Source organism: Dipodomys merriami, unplaced genomic scaffold, assembly GCF_024711535.1.
Source record: "Dipodomys merriami isolate MVZ:Mamm:240054 unplaced genomic scaffold, mDipMer1.0.p SCAF_27, whole genome shotgun sequence".
Lineage (NCBI taxonomy): Eukaryota > Metazoa > Chordata > Mammalia > Rodentia > Heteromyidae > Dipodomys > Dipodomys merriami.
The window spans coordinates 14815925-14828321 of record NW_027204159.1 but is presented as its reverse complement, the minus strand read 5'-3'; the positions used below and the strand labels follow the sequence as shown (position 1 = coordinate 14828321).

The window sequence follows — 12397 nt, the reverse complement described above, 5'->3', positions numbered from 1 at the left end:
TCTCTTTAAAGATGAAGAGAATTTACTCCAACCTCTGTCTTATGTTCTTAGGAAGGAGGAAGTTTTCCTCCCTCTATATAAAGCTCTTTTAGTGAGGTGAAAGCAATTCTCCCACCTTGGGAATGGTTGGATTAGTGGGGTGACAATATGAGGATATGTTCAGAAATATGGACCTTCCTGTTGAACACAGAGCAACACAACTGACACCCAAAATTGACCAGCACAGGATGGAGCGATCAATACCCCAGCCCACCCAGAAACTGTGCACATCCCTCCTTTTTATTGACCTCTATTTTCAGTTGGTCACCCCTCTGTCATAAATGCAGCAGTAAAGCAGAATGATATTATGTGAAATGAGGATAGAGGTAAAAGAAGCATCCCAATATTGCAGGTGCTTGCAGACTTAACTACATGGAGGCTGAGACCTGGAGGATCTTAGTTGGGAGGTAGCAAAGGCAGAAATAGATCTTGACAATCCATCGCTAAATAACCAACCAAAATCCAAGTTAAGACGAGGTTCAAGTTGTAGAGCACTCTCTATGAGCAAGCAAGCTGAATGATGGAGAGATCCAGACTTTAAGTCCCAGTACCAGTAAAAAGAAGCAAATAAAAACCAGCATTTAACTTTGGGTAGAATGTGACTCAGTTAGGTAAGGTTAAAACAGTCTGACATGACAAAGGAAAGCTGGGTTCAAAGGTATAAAGTTTCCTTTCTCTGTTTTCAGTATCAGATCATCGCCTTTAACATCTAGTATGAGGTCTCTCTCAGAAAGAAAATAGATTGCATATTACCTCTTGATTAAGGTGATGAAGAACTAAGTTTTGTGACCAATGAAAGTTGATCACAGGCTTAGTTATATGCACATAAAGGTCAAAATTATACATAACATTTGATCTCAAAATGGAAGGGTCAAGAAAGTGCATAAGTAAACCTCCCATTTGCAGGTCCTATCATTTACATGTTACTTAACTAACATATATATATATATATATATATATATATATATATATATATATATATATATATATATACATGGAGCTTCTCAAATACTCTTTGCCCTGATTTTAAGATGTAGTTAAATAATATCATCAGTGTGTTCATTTTACATTTGCCTGAGGGCCCTGACTTTATTGCTTTTGAAAATTATACTTCAGCAAGGGTTAAGAGTTTTTTAGTTTTATTTGATAGACAGATTGGAGTTTTATTAAATATTGAGACATTTATTAGAAATAGAAATGGATACAAAGAAATGGAAGGATTTGGGATCAGTGTAAAGGAAGAAGTTTGAAAGAACTAAAATGAGGAAAACTGCTTTGCTGAGGTTTAACTCCCTCTTCTGAGATGGCCCTGCGTTTCTTCTATTATCCTTATTCAAAATCAAGCCCTCTTGCCTCCCAGTTTTGACATCCCATTCAAAGCTTTCAGCTTTTAGCAGTAGCTAGGGCTGGGAGCATATTTAAGGAGGGTCCCAGGAGAAAGCAGGAGGCCAGTGGCCACATATTGTTTAAAGCATTTTCTTGGTTTGTCTGATTTTGGTTTTGTTTAGAGTTGGTTTTTTTTTTTGGATGGTGAAAATTAAAGAAAAAAAATCACAAAATTCCAACTCGTTATTTTATATTTTTCCAACATGGAAGTGTTAGCAAGTTCTAGCCTCCCAATTTCACACTTCAGATCAAGTGTAAGAAACAAATCAAATAGAAAGGAAAAGCAAATACAGGAGGTAAATATTTAAAGAAAGCTGACTCATAAACATGTGAGAGGGAGCATGGAATCGGTGAGCTCCACTTTCTAAAACCCTTTGCTGTGCCTGTTCCCTGCCTGCACATGCCGTGTCTTTCAGAAGAAAATGAGTGCACAGTTGTTTGATAAGAGACCGAAGACATCATTTGAGCACATCAAGGGAGAACGTTTGGAGAAAATTATTCAAAACCTTGGGGAACTGAAAAGACTGAAATTGTCAAAAAGGTTCAAAGGGATTCAGTTGTAATATCACATATGTAATTCAAGGAGACTCTTTTTCCAGCCAGGCATTCACTAGGTCCTTACAAATTCCATTTAAGAATCCATTTCAATAAGCAAAGGTGACTTCCTTCCTTCCTTCCTTCCTTCCTTCCTTCCTTCCTTCCTTCCTTCCTTCCTTCCTTCCTTCCTTCCTTCCTTTCTTCTTTCTTTCTTTCTTTCTTTCTTTCTTTCTTTCTTTCTTTCTTTCTTTCTTTCTTTCTTTCTTTCTTTCTTTCTTTCTTTCTTTCTGTCGGTTGTGGGGCTTGAACTCTAGGCCTGGGTGCTGTCCCTCAGCTCTTCAGCTCAAGGCTAGCGCTCTACCACTTTGAGCCATAACACGACTTCTGGCTTTTTCTGCTTATGTGGTGCTGAGGAATTGAACCCAGGGCCTCATGCATGCAAGGCAAGCACTGTACCATTGAGCCACCTTCCCATCCCATGACTTTCTTTTTTAATATGTGTGTGCTGTTACTGTGGCTTGAATTCAGGGCTTAGATATTGTTAGCATTTTCACTCAAGACTAGGGTACTAGCAATTGAGCCATAGATTGACTTCTGGCTTTTTTGGTGGCTCATTAGATAAAAGTCTCACAGACTTTTCTACCCAGACTGGCTTTGAACCCTGATCCTCAGAAAAGATCTTACAGATTGAATGCTCAGAACTCCCTCAAGTTTCTACACATTTTCCCCAATCCAGAACTCAGAGAATTTTCTTTCCTCACTATAAAAGGTTGAAATGAAATCTTGGTGTTACACTCTCCTAAAAGAAGACATTAACTGTTTACTTAGAAGTAATTCTTAATGGGATGTAACCCATTAACAAATCCTCAATAATGTCACCACAAAATAGAATACTTGAAACAGTCTTATTTTCAACGTATCCACTACTACCATTCTAATCTAATGATTATGATCTGCAGATTAAAAGATGGTGCCATACTGTGTCTTTCACCTACGACCAAGTAATTTACCATAATGCCTTATGCCAATGGCTCTTCAGTGGATCGTCCTTACGTTTTAAAAGCTCCAATTGCCTCATAGTGGGCTACAAGGTGCTGCATAAGTTGGGTCCCTACAGAACTTGCCATCCTGCCAGGTTTTTCCTTAATGTCTCAGTTTAAATATCCCACCTCTGGACAATTTCCACTTCTCAGTCCTTATTCATGCCATCATATCTTTCAATGCTTCATGGCACTTAGGAAAATTTGCTGCTACTTTAATATAGTAGCAATGCTTATTGTTGCACTTTGGCTGTGTGATCTGCCAGTCTAAACTCCATGTAGGCAAAACAGTTTCTGTTTCCTTCATGTGCGATGCATGTGCTTTTCAACTTCATGGCTCCCAGTCTCACGTCTAGTGAGACTTTTGAGTCTCTAGGCAATGCAAATTTATTAAAAGTATGATGCTTTCCACAGATAACTAAAAATGAATACTGTAACAAAGTTAAAACAAAGCTTGAATGTATGCTGTAATTAACTTCTCTTTTTTTTTGTAAACTTTCTGGCTACACGATGGCCAGAAACTGCCAATGAAACAAAACTGTTCAAATTTCTTCGTGTCCCTGAGTTACTGGTAACTTAAGCCAATGTGGTGTCAGCCACTGAATATTCTATAACTTTCCAGCACTGGAAAGGGGTATAAAAACTACTTACAATCAGACCAAATGCTTGTATTATCACATAAATCTTAGCAAACCTGTAATGGAGCAGTGGTCACTGTGAGAGCCTCATATCATTTATTCTATTTATTCTTATTTCTTCTGCTTATTCTTTGACTTCTCATCATGTCTTTTGCATCCTCACAATATTCTCCGACCACTAGCTATTGTTAATCTTAATCCTCCAAATACATTAGCATGAGAAACAGAGGAAAGAAGTGTGTGTGTAGTATGTGTGTGTTGGAAAATGGAGAAAGAAAAGCTTTCAACAAACATGCATGTGACACATAATGTGTAGGTGATATGTGCTAGTTACGAGGGTCAAATGAAAATGGGGTGGCATGTCACAATCTTCTCCATTTAAGAACCAGCACGTACTTTCTTCCCTTTCTCCTCATGCCACAGTCCTTCCAATAATATCTTCTAGAGACTGTAGAGTGGCTTATGTCATCCCTTTTCCTACTCCTGGAGCTTCTTGTATTTCTCTGCTCTAGCCCTCAACAGAATTTACTTACCTATAAAATACTTAGGTAATCTCTTTTGTCTTTTTAGATTGTCAGCCTCATAAAGGGAGTGCTCCTATGATCTGATTCATAACTACATCCCTGGTAATACCAACACACAGTAGGAACTAGCAGTAAATACTTGCTAGATGAGTGGGTCAATAAAGAATAAACATTTCTGAAATCAAAGTGCTTACAATAAAATGGGAGAGGAAGAGGGGGAGAGGAAGAAACTGCACACATTTCCAGGGGCCAAAGACTACTAATACTGAGTATTAAAAGAAGAGGTGACATTGTTCAAAAAGAAATGTACTCATCAGCTGACTATTGTAACTGTAACCCTCTGTACATCACCTTAACAGTAAAATTAAAAAGGAAAAAAAATTAAAAAGGATCCAATACTCCCAGGACTCCTATCCACAGAATCAATCTTTTTCTTGTATATTTTGCACATTTTTTATGGTGAAAATACAGTACAGAGGGGTTACAGTTACATGAGAAAGGTAATGAGTACATTTCCTATCGAGCATTGTTACCCCTCCTTTGTTTTTCCCCTACTATCCCTTCCCTCCCACCTCCACAACTATACCCCCCAAACACCAAACTTATAAAACTCGTTTTCAAAATTATATTAAGTGAAGTAAGCCAGGCCCAAAGAAACATAGGTCCCATGGTTTCCCTTATTTGTAATATCTAGTATATGTATGAGTCAAGCGGAAAAGGTCAGATAATGTGATGTCAGGAAAATGAACCCTTAGATATGTATTTTAGTGTTTTTTTCTTTCATGCATGTGTTTCTAATGCATTTATAAGATTATCTCTTTGTTGCTTTGTATGTCCCTCCCCCACAGTATAACCCCTGCTTTCACTATATTTGATGTCAGTATAACTTGTGGAGGAGATGGGGAAAAACCAGTTGTTTAAGGATACAGGTGGACCTGTTGCAACAATGAGAAGTACAAGTTGTCATGTCCAAAACGAGCTTTACAACGTTGGTGCGGGGGGCGGGGGGAGGGGAAGGGGGGGAAGGAGAAGGATTGGGATTGGGGGGGAGGGGGGAGGCTGGGAAGGGATGTGAAGGGTAAACAAAGGAGGAGGCTGCAATGCTTGGTAAGAAATGTACACATTATCCTGCCCATGTAATTGTAACTCCTCTGTACAGTATGTTCACAAATAAAATAAAATTAAATTTAAAAAAAAATAAAACTTGTTTTCAACATAGTGTCTTGTACATCTCATTGTTACAATGGGTCTACTTGTATTCCTATTTAAGCATTTTGTTTTTTCCTTACCCCTCCCCAAATTAGAGAAATGTATATACAAGATGCTGGGCACCAACATCAAATACAAGGAAAACAGGTGTTATACCACGGGGGAGGAACATATAAAGAAACAAAAAATATCAGTTGGTACATTATAAATGCGTTAGAAACAATAGCAAGAAAAAAAAAATTGTGTCCCTCTCTTGGGGTTCATTTCCCTTAACATAATCTTTTTTTTTTGGTCGGTCGTGGGACTTGAACTCTGGGTTTGGGCGCTGTCCTTGCGCTCTTCAGCTCAAGGCAAGCACTCTATTGCTTGAGCCACAGCACCACTTCCACTTAACATCATCTTATATGGTCATATGTACATAGTTTTTGACCTTTTCTACTTGTCCTACACATGTTCTAGCTATTGCAAATAAGGGGAACCATGGGATCTATGATTTTGGGCCCAGCTTGTGAAGGATCAATCATTTTTATGCATAGACCTTTCAGGAAGATACATATCTAAATCACAGCAGAAAGGCGGAACTGCCCAGCTTTCTGCCCCCTTTCTGGGAAGGGCATTTGCCTATCATGGAGAGAAACACATTCATAGTTCCTCCTAGTCTGCTGACAGCTGGTCTCCTGTTTACAGCATATTTTTAGAATAGCCCCAAGTGATCTGAGTGTTCTAACACATACATAAATGAAACTAAATTCATGATATTAATTAATATTGTTTATCATTTCTCAACAAGACAAATGTGATTCCACTTGATCGCCAATCAACACAATCCAGTGGTTTATAATCCTGCTATGATGCCATATGGATGAAGAAACTGAGGCACAAAGGAAGGAAGCAGGCAGACCAGGGTCACTTAGAAGACAAAGTGAAAAGTCTTGATTAAATTCAGGGAGTCTGTCTCAAAAGTCCACAATTCACAGTGTTCACCCATTATGCTGTGGAAACTTCTGAGATTTTAATTCTACTTTAGAGCCAAGATTCATACACTGAAGTTGTTCAGCCTTCTCATGTGATTCTGAAGTCAAAACTAGAAAGGTCTAAGGAGAGGTGGACAGCCTGGTCATTATTAGTTTTATTGAACAATAAACTTAGATGAAGAAATCAGACCACTGAGGACATGCTAGGTGATTTTGAGTATACACTCTAATTTTAATACACTCTAATTTGAAGTCTGTGTAGATAGTATGCATGCTCATAATTAGTAAAATTGTCTTAGTTTACAATTAAGACAAGAATCAAATATGTAAGGACAAATAATAACACAGTAATTTAGGTAGTTTTATTCAATACTGAAAGTTACTCATTTATTTACTTGTTTGTTCATCAGCAAATATTTACTGCATACCTCATTGGCTCAGAAACTTATCACAAATAAACACACACACACAAACACACATCCCTTCCTTTATAGCTTATATTCTACTTGTGAGAAACATAAAAGAACAAATTAACAAATGTCATGTTGTCAGCATTACATGATGTGTTAAATATAGTAAGAGTATACAATAGGGTATATAGTGTATAGAGAGTACAGAGTATATAGTTGTATATATTTACATTTTTTCATGCTATATTAATTATATATAGGCATAAACACTATATGAAAAATGAAGTATGGTTGGGGGATGATAAAAGTAGCCAAATTTTAAATTTTCTTATCTTCATCAAAATTATTTTAAGTATAGTTAAAACAAATAATTTTTGAAGTGAAATCTTCACTTATAAAAATGATTTGGCTTTCAGTTTTATTCTGTAAGGACAATCTCTTTAACCTTTCCCTTTTTATGTAGGTTCTTAGAGATACACACCTAAAATGAATAAATATCAAATAATTTAAGCAAATCATAAATAATTAAAACCAGTATTGTAAGAAAATTTATTTGATAACAATGGTGCATGTGTAAGACAAAATTCAAGGGGAGGGTAGTATTGAAATAGTTGGTGGAATTGTTCAAACAGGGAATGCAAAACTCTTCCCTCCTATAATTCACTCCTGTTTGTGTAGAACGGAGGTGGCGAAGTCAGAATCGCTGACTCCAAACAGTTCTACTACATTTTTGTGTTGAAGGTAAAATGCTCTGTCCCAAGGCCAATGGAGAGTGTAACTGTCACCTCAGCCTGCATGTAAGAGCTTTTAAGGCCAGTAGTTTCCTTCTTGGCTCACATTGATCACAAGCTATTCTTTAGATGCTCAAGAATGCTTATGTGGTTGTGACATGGGAGTTTGTTTGGGCTCTGTATGGCTGCAGGGCTCTGGCAGAAGGCAATGGATGACTACTTGCAAGGTCAGAAGTGATGTGGGTTTTCCCTTAGAAAGGAGCTCAAGTAGCAAGTACTGAGGAGGTTTTCAGTCCTTTCCTTCACCAGTTATTCGCCTTCAATTTCGTTTTGTCAGAATAAGACTTTGGCACCAAGAACAACCCTATGCAAGATGAACAAAACTATCATCTTTCCATATCAATTACTTATGAATCAGTAACAAATGAGTATAGCCAATGTGTACTGAACGCCGACTGTGTATGCATTACACATTGTGCTAATGTTTACGTATAGCCTCCCATTTTTCTCACAATGTTTCATGAAGTATCTGTGATCATTTTCAAGTTATATATAAAGAAACTTAGCCTAAAGAAGTTAATTAAACTGTCCCCCAAAATACCCGTAGTAAGTACTGGCACCAGAAACGTGGCCTAGGCTAACAGACTTTAAAATGTGTGTTCATCACATTTGATCCCATAAATGATTGTGGAGTAAGAATAAGGACCATCTTCCCATTGTGGACAAATGACAGAATGGCAATTAGCTAGAGGAAAAAAGTCTAGTGTCTAACCAGCACTGGTGGCACATGCCTGTAATCCTAGCTATTCAGGAGACTGAGATCTGAGGATCATGAGTTGAAGCCAACCTGTACAGAAAAGCCTGTGAGACTCTTAGCTCCAATTAACCAACAAAAAACTGAGTGAAGCTGAGGCTCAAGTGGTAGAGCACCAGCTTTGAGCAAAATAACAAACAAAACACACACACACACACACACACACACACACATACACGTCTAGTGTTGGTTTCAATTGTGACTCTACTGTTTATTTGCCATAGATGTATGGAAAATTTATTTCATAAATTCATGACTTACAATGTTCTTAATTGTAAAAGTTTAGGAAACCCAGAGTGGCCATCATCATCATCACAACTATTATGTAAGAAAATTACTAGTGTTATCTATAATTTACAGTTAGTAACAGGACACAAGTAGAACTCATCCTTGTCAATTCCAGTTCCCTTTTTCCTACTTACCACCCCCCTCTAAGAGGACATCTTCAAAAATATCTTGAAACTGCCAGCAGAAAACTGACCACTCTAGAAGTTTGATACACACACACACACACACACACACACACACACACACACACAACCACACACAAAAAAATCAAAAACAAAACAAAACAAAAAACCAAATAACTTAGGAACTGTCCACTAACTGGTGCTACTAAGAGGCTTTGTTATTTAAAGACATTTCTGGTTCATCTATTCCAATTTCCTTTTTCTCAGAAAACTGCTCTCTTCAGAAAGTAGCTGGAAAAGCAGTGCGAGCAAAGAGCCCACGAGAGAACGAGTCAGGAACCGAACTGTGCAAAGGAATTAAGCCGACTCAGTCCATCCATTGCGAAGTACAGGACAACCTTGAATGGCAATGAGCAAAAGATGCTGCCAAGGACAAACAAATCTGGAGCCATTGTGATTTCTTATCACACAATGTGGTGTTCTCCACAGTTGTTTTATATATATATATATATATATATATATATATATATATATATGTGCCTTCTGATTGCAAATTGAATATACTTTGAAAAATATAGAAAACACAAACATAAGGAGCCAAGCTACTTTGTTAGCTCCCCTCTAGATTCCCATTGCAGTTTTTAATGCTTGTTTTTTTTCCCCCGTGCCTTATCACCCTCTCTTCTCTCTAAAGATCTGGAGTCCAGGCTAGGAGAGATCAAGAGCATCTCCGAGGGCAACAGCTCCACTGCTCTCTCCTTTAGCCCCGGCTGCTTGCTGTACTCCCCTCCCCTCCCCCTTCGCCTGCTGCTTATGATTGGTCATTGTCATGACAACCAGCAGCTGCTAGGCTCTCCGCATCTACCGCAGCAGGGGTGGGGCTGTGGGGGTGGGGGAGGGAGGGGAGGAGCCAGGGGAGGTGTCTGCTGCAAGTTCCTGGCTGCTTCTGAGCTCACCCCATCCTCCAAGAGGGAGGAGGCCCGAATGATGCTGCTGCTGTTGCCGCCTCTGCTGCTGGTAATCTAGTGTTGCTGGAAGGGTGGTTCCTGTTCACACCGTTGCCAACCAGAGAGGGAGGGAAAAGAAAAAAAAAATCCCAGCAGCCGCTGCTGATGTTGGCTTCGGAGGCAGCATCCGACTTGGGCGCAAGGAAAATGGATTCAGTTTGTATCTCTCCCTCCTTCCCACAGCTTCTCCGGGTGTCAGCACGGTGAGTAGAGCAGCGTTGCGTTCCCTTCATGGTTTAGCTGGTTATTAAATGATTTGTGTGTATACCTTCGCGGCCTGGTGTTGAACAATGACTCCAGTCTCGCAGACTAAGAGGGGAGACAGAGATGAGGATGGAGGGCAGACGGAGCTTGCTAGGAAGAGAGAAGTAAGAAGGCATCCACTCGTATTAAAAAAAAAAATGGTGCCTGATTTTTATCGCAAATTGGCTCTGAGTACAGACTGAACCACTAGATTTCTTGCCTCCAAGCTTAGCAACGAAATCAGGGGGTGGAAAAGCCGCTAACAGCAGGAAAAAAGGAGTTGTTAAAAGCATCATTTCATTTGCAGCACTCACATTACGGGGTTGGGCCTTCCTCAAAAATACATTTGGTGTCTCAACCTTCATGGCCTAATTATAAGGTAGTTTTGCTTGCTTTCTTCATCGCTAGAGTGGTCCCAGAATTTAGTATTCTATTTCATACTCTAAAACACTCCTGGTGAGAAACAATTCGGCAGATTTCGAGTTTCCTTTTTATACCTAGATTTGGCCATGAGCATACACAAATATGTCTCATGAGTATGCATAATATATATATGTATACACACATCACCTAGCATGAATATTGCACTTATGAAATATTTATATGCAGAGTATGTTTTGTTTTGCTGTCATTTTTATGGGCTATAAATGTCCTTGCATGCTTGAAGTGATTGCATATTTTTGAAACTATGCTTCTGGATTGTTTTATTATTCACTGGCTGCGTTTGGATTAATGTGAGATTTATTTCTGTTATTGTCCCTTAGTTTCATTGTAGCAAATTAGGAACAATTACGTCTATTATGTGATGTGTATTATAATGCTAAATGCAAATCATAGCTGGACTCTTCCCCCCCCCCCATAGGGTTTCTTGGGGCTTTTCTAGCAAACCCTGTATTTATGAGGATGGGAAAGGGAGGTGGCTTTTGGTATTATTTTGTATCCATTATTTTCCCAAATGTATCAGTTTCTCTTGCAATTCCAACCCCAACCTTCTCCTGTTTGTCCCGCTGGTTCCAGGCAGCACAGCTGAACTGGAAGGTGAGATACCTTAATTTTATTTGATAGTGCTGTTTGGGCTGTTCATTCCTTTAGTATCCAGGCACCATTTTATACTTCTGTCAAATGTGTTCTGGGTCTGCTTCTGTAAGTAATTCGATAGGAAAGTAGGATTGTTTTGGAAAATTTTAGATGTTCTTAAGTATCCTAGGCTGGCTATTTCCAAATTAGCCTGCTCATTCAATGACAGGGGAGTGTGTGAAGCTTAACTGGAGATTGTGTGGTTCATAGGTGAAATGGGAGCAATTATAATTTATAAATGCTTACCAGGATCTATTTGACTTTTTCTCTCTGGATGCTAGGTGTCTAAGGTAGCTCAGGATACTAAAGATTCCTGACAAGAGCAGCATGCCACCTAGGGTATGGAATTTTATTGAATTAAATCTAGAAAAATCCTTGTAGGTAAAAGTGTTTCATGAATAGCCCATTTATCATATACACTAATTCTATCCATCCATTTCTTCTCCAATGACACTATTGTTGGGGCAAATACTTTTTGCCACTTAAGTGTTTTTATATTTTTATCTTGTATTCAATTTTAAACATTCCACCCTCATTTATAATTTTTATGTGTCTCTGGTTTGTAGTTTTATTTCCCAGTGCATAATTGATTTGTTTTATAGATTGAAGGGATCCATAGTGACTTAACTTAAGCTGGCTGTGGCATGTCATGAATTATATGGAGTCACAACTCTGTGGGCTCATGCTGCCCTGTGTCTAATTGTAACAACTGTAGAAAGTAGGACGAGGAAGAAGTATCGGGCTTGTATGTCACATCAAAATTTTTTATAACATATTATGTCCTGAATTTGTTTATAACTGTGATTTACTAAATTAAAACATCAGACAGTGAACTTTACAAAGTTAAGATCTAGATAGTGGTTGATTCTGTTTGGAAAGATAAAGAAAGTAGAATTATTTCATTTGGAGTAAAGAAATTGAGAGAAGACATTCATTGGTTTTCAGATAAGCTGCTGAGTTTACATAGTGATTACTCATTACTGTGTTGTTGGAACCTAGACTATGTCAGTAGACTTGCACTTCATTAGGATGAGAGAATATTAGAAATACAAAGTGTATTTCTGCAGTTCTGCATGATAATTATGAGAGTCACAGGACCACCACATAAGGCAGCATACTCTTCTGTCATCCAAACCTTCAAAAGTATGACCTAGATAATTTTTACATCCCTTCTCCAGGACTCTGGTCTTCCCCAGAGCAAACTATGCTTTAAAAATATACATCAGTTGTTTAACATCCACAAACCTCTAGACCTGTAACATCAAGACTCCATTTTGAAATGGGCTTCTAAATGATAGAATCTGAATATTTTGAACAGAACTGATTGGTTGTACGGAATCCTGCCAAGATACATGAGT

The 12397-nt window shown here is 38.4% G+C and overlaps 1 protein-coding gene across 4 annotated transcripts in view; it reads left to right on the top strand.

Annotated features, from left to right (window-relative positions):
• Nucleotides 1–9597: 9597 nt before the first annotated feature.
• Jakmip2 (janus kinase and microtubule interacting protein 2) overlaps nucleotides 9598–12397 on the top strand; it is a 177059-nt gene continuing 174259 nt past the window's right edge. For 3 of the 4 annotated variants that reach the window (XM_070036332.1, XM_070036331.1, XM_070036334.1), the window contains exon 1: nucleotides 9689–9922. The gene's annotated coding sequence lies outside the window, so the exon portion shown is untranslated. Of the gene's footprint in view, nucleotides 9923–12397 lie in introns of all 4 variants that reach the window. The other variant, XM_070036333.1, reaches the window with a different exon arrangement.